Consider the following 12,842-nt stretch of genomic DNA (forward strand, 5'->3'; position numbering starts at 1 on the left):
TTGTGCTTTATCCAGCCCGGCATTTCACATGATGTATTCTGCATATAAGTTAAATAAGCAGGGTGACAATATACACTCTTGATGTACTCCTTTCCTAGCTTGGAACCAGTTCATTGTTCCATGTCTGGTTCTAATTGTTACTTCTTGATCTGCATACAGGTTACTCAGAAGGCAGGTCAGGTGGTCTGGTATTCTCATCTCTTTAAGAATTTTATACAGTTTGTTGTGATTCACACAGTCAAAGGATTTAGCATAGTCAATGAAGTAGAAGTAGATGTTTTTCTGGAATTCCCTTGCTTTTTCTATGATCCAGCAGATGTTGGCAATTTGATCTCTGGTTCCTCTGCCTTTTCTAAATCCAGAGTGAACATCTGGAAGTTCTTTGTTCACATACTGTTAAAGCCTAGCTTGGAGAATTTTGAGCATTACTTTACTAGCGTGTGAGATGAGTGCAATTGTGTGGTAGTTTGAGCATTCTTTGGCATTGCCTTTCTTTGGGATTGGAATGAAAACAGACCTTTTCCAGTCCTGTGGCCACTACTGAGTTTTTCAAATTTGCTGGCATATTGAGTGCATCACTTTCATAGCATCATCTTTTAGGATTTGAAATAGCTTAACTGGAATTCCATCACCTGCACTAGCTTTGTTCATAGTGATACTTGTTATATATTTTTGATTGATTGACTCTTTTACATTATAAAATGTTCCTCTTTATCTCTACACTTATTTTATTTTTTAATTGGTTTTTAAAGTCTGTATTGAATTTGTTACAGTGTTTCTTCTGGTTTTTTTATGTTTTTTTTTTTTGGCCCTGAGGCATGTGGGATCTTAGCTACCTGACCAGGGATTGAACCCTCACCCCCTGCGTTGGAAGGTGAAGTCTTAACCACTGGACAACCAGGAAAGTCTTCTAGACTTGTTTTTAAGTTTGTTTTGTCTGATATTAGTAAATCTACTCTAGCTTTCTTTTGGTTGCTCTTTGTATGGTATGTCTCTTTTTATCTTTTTACTTTCAACCTATTTTTGTGCTTGAATCCAAAGTGTATCTCCTGTAGATAGCATATTGTTGGAGCATATTGTTTATCCAGTTTCATAACCTGACTTTTTAAAAATATAACTTTATTTATTTTATTATTTTTGACTGCTGGATATTCGTTGCCTCACAGGCTTTTCTCTAGTTGTGGCAAGTGAGGGCTCCTCTCTAGTTGTAAGTGTGCAGGCTGCTCACTGTGGTGGCTTCTCTTGTTGCAGAGCACAGGCTCTAGGGCGTGTGTGGGCTCAGCAGTTGCAGTTCTGGCCTCTAGAGCACAGGCTCCGTGGTTGTGGCACATGGGCATAGTTGCTCCACAGCACGTAGGATCTTCCTGGGTTCGGGATTGAACCCATGTCTCCTGCATTGGCAGGTGGATTCTTTATCACTGAATTACCAAGGAAGCCCATAATCTCTAACTTTTGTCTGTACTATTTCATCTATTCATGTTGAATGTTAATATTTATATAGTTGGATTTGTATCTGTCATTTTACTTTTTGTTTACTGTATGTCTTGGTTTTTTTTTTTTTTCTCCTCTGTTCCTTTTTTTCTATTTTTTGTTAAATGAATATTTTATAGTGTAATATTTTAGTTACTTTAATGATTTTTTCCAGTATTTAAACAATTGATTTCTTAGTGGTTGCTCTCAGAATCAGTTTCAGATTAATTCTAAATTAATTTCAGAGGCCTTCTTCAATGAACAATGAGTAAAAATAGAGGAAAACAATAGAAGGGGAAAGACCAGAGATCCTTTCAGGGAAATTGGAAATACCAAGGGAACATTTCATGTAAAGATGGGCACAATAAAGGACAGAAACGGTTGAGACCTAGTAGAAACAGAAGAGATCAAGAAGAGATGGAAAGAATACACAGAGGAACTGTACAAAAAAGATCTTAATGAACCAGATAACTGTGATGATATGGTCAGTCACCCAGAGCCAGACATTCTGAAGTGTGGAGTCAGGTGGGCCTTAGGAAGCATTACTGTGAATAAAACTAGTGGATGCAATGGAATTTCAGTGGAGCTATTCAAAACTCTAAAAGATGATGCTGTCAGAGTGTTGCACTCAATATGTCAGCAAATCTGGAAGACCCAGCAGTGGCCACAGGACTGGAAAAAGTAAATTCTCATCCCAGTTCCCAAGAAAGCATTACTTAAGGATGTTCAAACCATCAGACAGTTGAACTTGTCTCCCATGCTAGTAAAGTCATACTTAAAATCTTGCATGCTAGGCTTCAGCACTATATGAACCGAGAACCTTGAGATGGCCCATCTGGGTTTAGAAAAGGCAGAGGAATCAGAGATCAAATTGCCAACACTTTCTAGATCACAGAGAAAGCAATGGAATTCCAGAAAAACATCTACCTCTGTTTCAATTATGCTAAAACCTTTGACCTTGTGGATCATAACAAACTGTGGAAAGCTCTTAAAGAGATGGGTATATAGACCATCTTACCTGCCTCCTGAGAAATCTGTATGTGGGTCAGGAAGCAACAGTTAGAACCCTGTATGGAACAACTGATTGGTTCAGGACTGAGAAAGGAGTATGATAGGGCTATCTGTTGTTACCCTGTTTGTTTAACTTATACACTGAACACATCATGAGAAATGCCAGACTGGGTGAGTTATAAGCTGGAATCAAGATATGCGGGAGAAGCATCAACAACCTCAGATATGTGGATGATACCACTCTGTTGACAGAAAGTGGAGAGGAACTAAAGAACCTCTTGATGAGAATGAAGGAGGAGAGTGAAAAAGGCAACTTAAAACCAAATATTAAAAAACTAAGATCATGGCATCTGGCCCCATTACTTCATGGCAGATGGAAGGGGAAAAGGTGGAAGCAGTGACAGATTTCCTCTTCTGCGGGGTCTAAAATCACTGCAGATGGTGACTACAGCCATGAAATCAGAAGATGATTGCTTCTTGGCAGGAAGGCCGTGACACACCTAGACAGTGTGTTGAAAAGCAGAGACATCACTCTGCTGACAAATGTCCGTATAGTCAAGGCTATGGTCTTCTCAGTAGACATGTACAGGTGTGAGAGCTGGATTGTAAAGATGGTAGAGCGCCAAAGAATTGATGCCTTTGAACTATGGTGCTGAGAGTCCCTTGACAGCAGGAAGATCAAACCAGTCAGTCAGTCTTAAAAAAAAAATCAACCCTGAATACTCATTGGAAGGACTGATACTGAAGCTGAAGCTCCAGTATTTTGGTCACCTGATGTGGACAGCTGACTCATTGGAAAAGTCCCTGATGCTGGGAAAGACTGAGGGAAGAAGAAGAGGGCGTCAGAGGAAGAGATGTGACTGGATGGCCTCATTGATGTAATGGACATGAACTTGGGCAAACTCCAGGAGATGGTGAGGGACAGGGAAGCCTGGCCTGCTGCGTCCATGGAGTCACAAAGAGTCGGGCACAACTGGGTGACTGAACAGTAACAACATAGCTCTAGTCCCACTTTTGTGCTATTATTATTATATCTTACATCTATATATGTTACAAATCCAACAATACATTGTTATAATTCTTACTACATATAGTTTTTTATTTTCCAAAGAAGCTGAGGGAAGGAGAACAAGTATATTTATAGAGTTTGTTATGTTAGCCTTATTTACCATTTATAAATCTCTTCATTTGATGCTGAGTTTTTGGTTGTGTTGTTTTCTTATTCCAGTACAGCTTTGCTCCCACATTTGTGCTGTTATTTTCAAATATATTTCTATAGTTGAAATATATATTGTTATCAGTAAAGTTATGTACATGTTGTCTTCTGCAGTTGCTTTTTAAATCAGTAAAGGAAGAAAGATGCATTTATACTGTCTTAAAAAAAATCTTGTATTTGACTGTGGCAGGTCTTACTTGCCCTGATATGTGAAATCTTTAATTGTGGCATGTAGGATCTAGTTTCCTGACTAGGGATAGAACCTGGGCCCCCTCCATTGTGAAAAGTGGAGTCTTAGCCATTAGACCACCAGGGAAGTCACTATAGTGTCTTTTATAGTTACATAGTTATCCTTACTGGTGTTTGTGTGTGTGTGTGTTCACATTGCCATCTGGGCACACTCTTATGGAGGACTTCCATTCATATTTCTTTTAGGACTGGTCTGCTGTTAATAATTCTCTCAGCTTTTGTTTATCTGCAAGTGTCCTTATTTTACTGTCATTTTTCTAGAGAGAGCTTTGTTATAAGATTCTTGGTTGGCAGTTTTTTCTTTTAGCACTTTGAATGTATCATCCCATTGCCTTTTGGCCTGCATTTTTGCTGATGATAAGTCAGCTGTTAATCTCAGTGGGATCCCCTTGTGTGTGGTTTCCCCCCATCCGACCCCCTTGTTGCTTCCAAGATTTTCCTTTTGTCTTTCATTATTTTACTGTGTTGTGTCTGGGAATGGATTTCTTTGTGTTTATTCTTCTTGTAGTTTATTGATTATCTTGGATGTTTAAATTAATGTTTTTCATCAAATTAGGGAAATTTTAGCCATTGTTTTTTAAATATTCTTTCTTCTTTCTCTTCTTTGGTACTCCCATCACGTGTATGTTGGTGTGTGTAGTGGTGTTCACATTTTTCTGAAGCTCTGTGCATTTCCTTCATGCTTTTTTCTCTCTTGCTTGGATTACATTTTTCTGTTGGTCTGTGTTTAAGTAGTCTGTCCTCTGTCAATTTATATCTGCTGCTGAGATCCTTTGATGAGTTTTCTTTTCTGTTGTTGACTTTTCAACTGCAGAATTTCAACTTCGTTGTTTTTATAATTTCTCTCTCTGTGTCACAAATATTTTATTAGACACTGCCATCATACCTTCTTTCACTGCTTTGAGCATGGTGTTCTTTAGTTCTGTGAACATAGTACTTTGAAGTCTTTGTTAACTCCACCAGCTAGGCCCTCTCACAGGGCCTGTTTCTTTTCCTGTGTGTAGGTCAGAGTCTCCTATTTCTTTGCCTATCTCATAATTTGTTGTTGTGGTTGAAAACTGGAAAATTCAGACAGTATAGACAGTATATTATATTAACTCTGGATACTTAAACCCACCACCACCCTACCACCCTCTGGGGCTTATTTTTGTGCTTGTTAATTAATGGCTTGGCTGTACTATTTTAATAAAGTGTATTTATTTTCCTCACAATGTGAAGTCTCTGCTGTGGCTCCTCAGAGGGCACAGTCTTGGCACATAGTCACTCTGGAATGACAGTGTTTTTAGCAAAATTCTCTTTGTCTCTTTCCCTGATCTCTCTGTTAAGTTGTCTGTCTATCTTGGTGTCACACTCGGATATTAGACTCCAGTAATTGCTGACTGGTTGCTTTATTGTTTTCAACAATATCCAGGGGCATAAGTTGTTTCACAGCCTGATTTAGTTAAATTTGGTCCCTTTTCCAGTGGTAGATTTCCGCCCCCCTTATACAAGTGATTTGTTGAGGCAGTATGTTTGGGTGAAACTTGCAGGAGTGAGGAAAGTAGGATAGGGAAGAGATCAGTAAATCTGTGGGTTAAGCTTAAGTGTAGCCTCAGCCTGATTCCAGGAGAAGCTCTGGAGTTAGAATGATATCACAAAGTTGTTGCACTTTGAGGCACTGAAGCTGAACTTTTACTCCCACCTCCAGCAATCTTTCATTGGCTACAGGCTGCCCCAAGAGTGTGTGTGCTGGCAGCGGGGACATGCCTTCCCAGGCGTTATTGGGCAGAGTGCCTCCCGCTTCTCCAGAGAAGAGGGTAGCTATGAGCCCTTAGCTGCTGGGAGGTGAATAGCACCACCAGGGATCTACTATACACTCCAGCAGCTAGAACACATTAGATCACACATAGTAAATTTGAAGGAATAAATGGACAAAATTTTCATTTATCTTTCTATTTCATGAGCTTCCCTTGTGGCTCAGCTGGTAAAGAATCTACCGGTAATGTGGGAGACCTAGGTTTGATCCCTGGGTTAGGACGATCCCCTGGAGGAGGGAAAGGCTACCCACTCCAGTATTCTGGCCTGGGGAGTTTCTTAATGATTTTTCTAGTGAATTAAATCCCCTGATCTCCCCAGTCTTGACTTTTAAATGTTACTTAAAAATTGTGGTAAAATATATGTAACATAAAATTTATCTTTTTAAATGTACAATTCATGTCATAAAGTACATTCACATTGCTCTGCAACCATCACCACCATCCATCTCCAGAACTTTTTCATCTTTCCAAACTGAAACTGTACACGTTTAAATGGTAACTCCCCATTGTCCCTTCCTACCAGCCCCTTGTAGCTACCATCATACTTTCTAGAATATGATTGCTTTAGATACCTCATATAAGTGGAATCATAATTGTCCTTCTGTGACTGGCTTGTCTCACTTAACGTTATGTCATCAAGGTCCATGCATGCATGTTGTAGCTGTGTCAGAATTTCCTTCCTTTTTGAGGCTGGATAATGTTTCATTGTATTTATATATACTACTTTTTGTTCAACTATTATTTGTTTGCTCAGATCGCTTCCAACTTTTGACTGTTGTGAATGCTGCTGTGAACATGATGTACAAATATGTGTTTGAGTGCAGTGTTAGTTTTTCAGGCCAGTCTCTGAGGTTTGTTCTGATCACAGGAGGACTCTTCACATTTTCTGTGGTTCTTCTTGGTAAACTGACTGATTATATAACCTCTCCCTATTCACCAGGGAGGAGGGCACAGTTCTTGAGGTGCTGTGTTCCCCATTTGCCTGGCAAAGTAATAAAGCCATTCTTTCTCTTTCTCCTGGTTACAAGATGAAAGTGAAATTTGCTCACTGTGTCTCTGCGACCCCATGGCCTGTAGAGTCCATGGAATTCTCCAGGCCAGAATACTGGAGTGGGTAGCCTTACCCCTTCACCACAGGATCTTCCCAACCCAGGGATCAAACCCAGTTCTCCTGCATTGCAGGTGGATTCTTTACCAGCTGAGCCACCAGTGAAGCCCAGAAGATGAAATAGAGCTTACCTGTAACAAGGCTAGTCTAAAAGGCAGAATCTCAGTTAACATTGTGCCACAGGCAGAGCCTGAGGCAATAGGGAAGGATTCCTTGGTTTAGGGAAGGAACCCTTCCCTGGTGGCTCAGAGGATAAAGCATCTGCCTGCCATGTGGGAGACCTGGGTTTGATCCCTGGATTGGGAAGATCCCCTGGAGAAGTAAATGGCAACCCACTCCAGTATTCTTGCCTGGAGGATCCCATGGACAGAGGAGCCTGGTGGGCTACAGTCCATGGGGTCGCAAAGAGTTGGACACAACTGAGCGACTTCTCTTTCTTTCTTTCTTTCCCTGGTTTTGTTCATGTGAGCTCTGTAGTGGTAAAGAACCTGCCTGCCAAGCAAGTCTTGGGTTTATCCCTGGGTTGGGAAGATCCCCTGGAGGAGGGCATTGCAACCCAGGCCAGTATTCTTGCCTGGAGAATCCCACAGACAGAGGAGCCTGGTGGGCTATAGTCCAGAGGGTCACAAAGAATTAGACACAACTGAAGTGACTTAGCATGACTGGTCAAAAGTACTGATACACATATATCAACAAGCAAACGTTAAACCATATAGCTCAGTGTCTCTTGCATTTAGAATTGTTTGATTTTTAAGTGCCTGCTTTTCTTTAAGCCAATTAAATAGAGCTGTTTTACAAATTAATGTAAATGCAACAGTGTCCAAAGGCAAAGACACATTCTGAGACATACATATATCCAAACAGACACAAGGCTTCCCTGGTGGCTCAGTCTGTAAAGAACCCGCCTGCAGGGCAAGAGATCACCTGCAATGCAGGAGACCTGGGTTCGATTGCTGGGTTGAGAAGATCCCTCTGAGAAGACAATGGCAACCCACTCCAATATTCTTGCCTGAAAAATCCCATGGACAGAAGAACCCAGTGGTCTAAATCCATGGGGTCACAAGAGTTGGACACAACTTAGAGACTAAACTACTATCACCCAAACATACACATCATGAAATCTCATGGCTTCATTTCCCAGACTTAGTCATGAGTCAGTAATCACAGTATAAAACTCATTAGTTTATAATAACATTTGGAATAAGTAAAAAATTTTAAAGCCTTCTTTTCTTGTTTTTCTTTTTTTTTCTCTCCTCAATTTCAGGAATTAGAGATGGTCTAAATAAGTGACCCAGAGAGCCGTGGTCTCGAGGCACAGGGGGAGAAAAGCATTTTCTCTTAGTCGGACAGTTTCCAAAAAGTTTTAATTTATTTTCTTTGGAGTCTAAAGAATACTGTGGCCACGCAGTCAAAAGTCATTTTTCATTTTCTTTGGTCATAGTTTTGAACTAGGAGGGAAGGAGGCGGGACACAGCTTTTGAAAGCATGACATAGCCCAAGGATACAACATAAGCTGATTAGAATCAAAGGGGTCCAAGATGGTAGACAAGTCACTTTGACTAGACCTTGATCCTCAATTAGCAAGCTAAATAACACATCCAGAGGTGCCATGACGGTTCTAGTTCAGTTCAGTCGGTCAGTCATGTCCGACTCTTTGCGACCCCATGAATTGCAGCACCCCAGGCCTCCCTGTCCATCACCATCTCCCGGAGTTCACTCAAACTCACGTCCATTGAGTTGGCGATGCCATCCAGCCATCTCATCCTCTGTCGTCCCCTCTTCCTCCTGCCCCCAATCCCTCCCAGCATCAGAGTCGTTTCCAATGAGTCAACTCTTCGCATGAGGTGGGCAAAGTACTGGAGTTTCAGCTTTAGCATCGTTCTTTCCAAAGAACACCCAGGACTGATCTCCTTTAGAATGGACTGGTTGGATCTCCTTGCAGTCCAAGGGACTCTCAAGAGTCGTCTCCAACACCACAGTTCAAAAGCATCAGTTTTTCGGTGCTCAGCCTTCTTCACAGTCCAACTCTCACGTCCATACATGACCACAGGAAAAACCATAGCCTTGACTAGATGGACCTTTGTTGGCAAAGTAATGTCTCTGCTTTTGAATATGCTATCTAGGTTGGTCATAACTTTTCTTCCAAGGAGTAAGCGTCTTTTAATTTCATGGCTGCAGTCACCATCTGCAGTGATTTTGGAGCCCAAAAAAATAAAGTCTGACACTGTTTCCACTGTTTCCCCATCTATTTCCCATGAAGTGATGGAACCAGATGCCATGATCTTCGTTTTCTGAATGTTGAGCTTTAAGCCAACTTTTTCACTCTCCTCTTTCACTTTCATCAAGAGGCTTTTGAGTTCCTCTTCACTTTCTGCCATAAGAGTGGTGTCATCTGCATATCTGAGGTTATTGATATTTCTCCTGGCAATCTTGATTCCAGCTTGTGCTTCTTCCAGCCCAGCATTTCTCACGATGTATTCTGCATATAAGTTAAATAAACAGGATGACAGTTCTAGGGCACCATCAAAAGACCAGAAGATGGGTGGTGGCCCAGCGCCTGGAAATCTCCACCCCTTCCCTAAAATAGTTTGACTAATCCTCCCACTCAACATTGCTGTTGTTCATTAGCTCTGTCGTGGACTGCAGCACATCAGGCTTCCCTGTCCTTCACCATCTCCTAGAGGTTGCTCAAACTCGTGTCCGTTGAGTCAGTGTTATCATCCAACCATCTCATCCTCTGTCGTCCCCCTTCTTCTCCTGCCTTCAATTTTTCCCAGCATCAGGGTCTTTTCTAATGACTTGCCTCTTTGCATCAGGTGGCCAAAGTATTGGAGCATCAATCCTTCCAATGAATATTCAGGGTTGATCTCCTTCAGAATAGACTGGTTGGATATGCTTGCAGTCCAAGGGACTCTCAAGAGTCTTCTCCAGCACCACAGTTCAAAAGCATCAATTCTTTGGCATTCAGCCTTCTTTATGGTCCAACTCTCATATCTGTACATAACTATTAGAAAAATAGCAGCTTTGACTCATCGTACAGACCTTTGTTGGCAAAGTGATGTCTTTGCTTTTTAATATATGCTGTCCAGGTTTGTCATGGCCTTCCCTGGTGGCTCAGTGGAAAAACTCCACCTGCCAAGCAAGAGATGTGGGTTTGAATCTGGGAAATCCCATGGATAGAGGGACCTGGCAGGCCACAGTCTATGGGAACACGAAGAGCTGGACATGACTTGGTGACTAAACAAAAACATAGATGTGTCATAGCTTTCCTTCCGAGGAGCAAGCGTCTTTTAATTTCATGGCTGTAGTTTCTGTCCGCAGTGATTTTTTAGCCCAAGAAAATAATATCTATCAACACTTCATACTTTTTCCTCTTCTCTTTGCCATGAATTGAAGGGACCCGATGCCATGGTCTGTAGAGAGGAAAATGAGACCAAATTCAGAGAAACAGGGAGTCAGTCAAGTTACATGTATGTTGCCACTTGGGTTTTCCTCCTAGGAGACCTTTAAAAACGAAAGCAGGAGGACTTCTTTGGAGGTCCAGTGGTTAAAAATCTGCTTTGCAATGCAGGGGATGCCAGTTCAGTGATCCCTCATGCTGTGGGGCAGTGAAGAGCCTGAGTTCTGCAACCAGGACCCAGTGCAGCCAAAATAAATAAATATCTAAAAAGAAAAAGGAAGAGTTCCCTGGTGGCCTAGTAGTTAGAATTCTGCACTTTCACTGCAAAATCGATCCCTGGTTGTGGAACCAAAAAAAACACCAAAAACCTCACACAGAGGTGAAGATCTCTGGCAATGCAGTTTCCTGTTTCTGCCCGGTGAGCCCACTGGGAATTTTGATGAACTCTCCGAAACTATTACAAGATAATTTTAAAAAATGATCAAATTATGCCCTGCATGCAGATAGTGAAAGAAAGAAAGAAAGAAAGAAAGAAAGTGAAGTCGCTCAGTCGTGTCCGACTCTTTGCAACCCCATGGACTGTAGCCTACCAGGCTCCTCTGTCCATGGGATTTTCCAGGCAAGAATACTGGAGTGGGTTGCCATTTCCTTCTCCAGGAGATCTTCCCAATCCAGGGATTGAACCTGGGTCTCTTGCATTGTAGGCAGACGCTTTACCGTCTGAGCCACCAGGGAAGTCATACAGGTAGTAAATTAATACATTCCAAAGATTTTATTTAACTTATTAAATAATGAGGGAACCAGTAATATGTTACAAATGTTTCAAAGGCAATGGCAAAAGAATGATATTGGCCTATGAGAATGCTGAAATAGATTTATCAATAGGCATATAATTGGTCAGTATCTGCAGGGCAATAATCAATTGCATTCCACTGATAAAAGTGTGTTACATTTCTATGGGCAAAAGTAACTTGCATCACTATCAGTTTCCAGCAATTTACAGAAATGTAAAATAGTTCAAAGACAGTGAAAGCCACAGATAATCTAGAAGGGTGTGCTGGATGGAACATTTAGTGATTGTTTTCTATTATTCAAAATATTTCAAAATTTTCAAAATTATTCAAAATATTTTCCAATTCTTGCCACTAGTTGGAAATATTTTTAAGTTTTCTCTTTTACTATGCTAATGTCTTTTTTTTGCCTTGCAAAAGTTTTTATGAAAATAAAATTCATCAATCTTTCCTTTTTGCTTGAAAGTTTTCCATGCTAACTAGGTTATAGGGAAATCCACTCATGTTTTCTTTTGGTAATCATATGATTTTATTTTTTACTTTCACATTTCTGATCCTTTTTGAATTTTCCTGGAGTATGATGTGCCTTTGTCTTTTTTTTAATATGGCAAACCAGCTAGCTATCTTAACATTTCTTATTGAAAAGTATATCTTTTTCACATTGATTTCAGATGCTGCTGGTATCATTTACTAAATTTTTATATGTAGTGGGTCTATCTCAGATTTTTTTTATCCTGTTCGTTGTCTACATGTTTATTCATGTGCTGTATACCATTATAACATTAATATGCTTGAATTTATTAATGCATTGTTTTTGAAATAGTCTTGTCTTCATAGAATAAATCACATTTGTGTCATAGTGAATTGCTCTTTTAGTGTGCCGTTGAATTCTGTTTGTGCGTATGCTTTTCAAGATTTTTTTTTTTTGCACTGATATTCGTAAGTGAGATGGTCTAGTTTTTTTGGTGCGGTTTCCCCACTCTGGTACTCTTGGCCTGGAAAATCCCATGGACGGAGAAGCCTGGTGGGCTACAGTCCATGGGGTCTCAAAGAGTGGGACACGACTGAACAACTTGACTTTCACTTTTCCTCACATCATTGAATCAATGTTGTGCTCATCTCATTAAATAAAATTAGAAGTTTTCTTTCTTTTTCTGTGCTTTAGAATAGTATAATTAGCATTGATTATTATTTAATCTTTTTTTTTTTTTTTTAAAACATGATTATTATTTAATCTTTAAAGGTTTGTTAGAATTACATGATGAAATCAACTGGGTCTGGTGCCTCTTTTTTTTCCTTGTATGAGCATCTTAACTCATTTCTCTTGTTTTTTCTGTTACAGTTGGTTTTGTGTTACACTTTGTCTAGAGAGTCAGTAAATTGTATTCTTTTGAATTATCCATCTCTTCAAATTTATTTGAGTAGAGTTGTGTAATGTAGTCTCATGTTAAAATTTCCTTCAGTTTTTGATGGCTTGTTTTATCCCCCTTGTCAGTTCTGATTTAGAATACAGTATTTGTGATTTCACTCATTTTTTTCCTCAATTAGGTTTGTTAGTAGTTAATCTATTTTGTTGACTTAAAAAAAGAAAAATCTGTCTCAGAATTTATTCAGTTCAGTAGTTTATTTTCTAAGTCATTCCTTTCTGCCTTTATATGTAATGATTTATTTCTTCTGATTTATTTTTTTTTAGCTTTTTGTGTTTTGTACTTGATTCATTTATTTTGTTTCATTGAGATAATTATTTAATGCTATTAATTTTTCTCTGGTGCCTGCTGTATTTCATATATTCTGATATTTT

General features: G+C 39.9%; 1 protein-coding gene across 5 annotated transcripts in view; it reads left to right on the forward strand.

Moving 5' to 3' along the window:
* Window positions 1–12,842, forward strand: part of EXOC6 (exocyst complex component 6) — a 177,389-nt gene that overhangs the window by 6,029 nt on the left and 158,518 nt on the right. The window lies entirely within an intron of this gene.

This window comes from Bubalus kerabau, chromosome 22 (genome assembly GCF_029407905.1).
Source record: "Bubalus kerabau isolate K-KA32 ecotype Philippines breed swamp buffalo chromosome 22, PCC_UOA_SB_1v2, whole genome shotgun sequence".
Taxonomy (NCBI): domain Eukaryota; kingdom Metazoa; phylum Chordata; class Mammalia; order Artiodactyla; family Bovidae; genus Bubalus; species Bubalus kerabau.